At 34.0% G+C, this 1,775-nt stretch overlaps 1 protein-coding gene across 2 annotated transcripts in view; it reads right to left on the bottom strand.

Annotated features, from left to right (window-relative positions):
- Positions 1 to 1,458, bottom strand: part of LOC119592480 (protein FAM207A-like) — a 3,873-nt gene extending 2,415 nt beyond the window's left edge. Inside the window, exon 1 of one of the 2 annotated variants that reach the window (XM_037941311.1) lies at positions 1,356 to 1,458. The gene's annotated coding sequence lies outside the window, so the exon portion shown is untranslated. The remainder of the gene's footprint in view (positions 1 to 1,355) is intronic. The other variant, XM_037941310.1, reaches the window with a different exon arrangement.
- Positions 1,459 to 1,775: the final 317 nt, after the last annotated feature.

The following is a 1,775-nucleotide window of genomic DNA, read 5'->3' on the forward strand; positions in this document are numbered from 1 at the left end:
ACAACCATTTTTCTGTATAACACTTGGTTTCCAAATCTACTAGGCTATCTATATCCTTTATATTTAAAGTAAATCCATGACTAGGTTGAAAACATACCAGCTTTAGTTCATCTGTACACATTTCACACTGAATGAAAATGTTTTTCACATTTCTCCACATAAATAAATGGACAAAATATTTATCTTTAATGTAGAATACATTTCAGTACAAAATTACATTTTTTTCTACTGTACTTAAACTTTTGACCCATAAGACTATTTTATATTTAAAAAAAATGGATATATTCCCCTATTTACCTGCACGTGTACTTAATTGGGGATTATGACAACCTCAAATGATGATACTTATAATAATATATTCAAAAGAATGGGATACTCAATATAATTATTTTTTGTAATACTGGAATATATAATCAACATTAGAGAGGGAAGATCTTGGCTTATCTTCCATAATATAACACTTTCCTTTTATGCCATATTTTATAAAGGAATAATTAGGAAACTGGAGACAAAGAAGATGAAAAAAGCCAAAAATGCTGCTAATCTTCATGTATCCAAGAGAATATGTTCTAGCCATTCAGTATGCACAAAACAGAATGATACCAGAATACCCAGGCAGGTCTTGCTACTGGGGGTAACCGAACCAGATGAAGATGAAAAGAGTCATTACCCTTCCTGAAGCCCTCAAAATTTCAGATTATTTACAAAATGGCCAGTCATTCCGGTTAGGGAGAAAAAAAGGACAGAGACTAAGGTTAATATTACCAAGTGCCACAGAACTGAAACTGACATTTCTACTTTGCTGGTAAAGGTTGACAGTCCACTTGTTTTTGTGGATCCTTAATATAACTCCTCCACACACAAGGTTGTAGTTGAGGGGGTTATTTATAGAGGGGAACCTCTATAAATAATATGGGTGTCAATATCTGAATAACGTTAGTGGAATTTATCATTAATATCACATTTTCTGATGTTTTTTTACTGCAAATTTCCCTTATATATTTTATACTCCTAACCTGTTGGCGTGTAGTAGCACTGCTATTATTCTGAGTATTATAAAAGAATACTCAGAAGAATAGCAGAAAAAATACTTTACGCTAAAATGTTATGTACTTATTCTGCACTGCCTCCTTTTCTATAAGCGCCACTAAGTCACATTCATAAAAAAGCGAAAAAAGTAAATACAATTATTATGAGCTACCTTCATAACCAAATTCCTCAAACATCACGAAAATCTCGAGAAACACCGAAGCTTCCCTTCTTAAAACACTGTTCAACCAGCCCTTTCTACACATCCACATGAATAAACGAAGCAACCATCTATTGACCTTTAAGATACAATCCAAACTCCATACCTCAATGACAGCGAAATGTCTTAATTTCTCCCTTTCCTCACATAAATAAGAAGTCTGAGGGAAGGGCTACACGTGCGATGAGGAACCAAAACAAACCTGATCAGCTGATTGTGGGCGGAGCTTAAGGGGAGGGAGAGGTCATGTAATGTCATTTTCGTCATTATAGATATTTTCTTAACCTTTTTTAAAATCTCTTTTAAAAAGAAAAGAAGGGAACTAAGTTATCTGGAGCCCAAAACAAACCTGATCAGCTGATTGTGGGCGGAGCTTAAAGGGAGGGAGAGATCATGTAATGGCATCTTCATCATTATAGATATTTTCTTGACATTTTTTTCTATCTCTTTTGAGATGGAAAGAAGGGAATTAAATTACCTCATTATCACAATATCAAGGAGAGATGCATATAGTGTCCTTTTCAAC

This window comes from Penaeus monodon, chromosome 30, assembly GCF_015228065.2.
Source record: "Penaeus monodon isolate SGIC_2016 chromosome 30, NSTDA_Pmon_1, whole genome shotgun sequence".
Lineage (NCBI taxonomy): Eukaryota > Metazoa > Arthropoda > Malacostraca > Decapoda > Penaeidae > Penaeus > Penaeus monodon.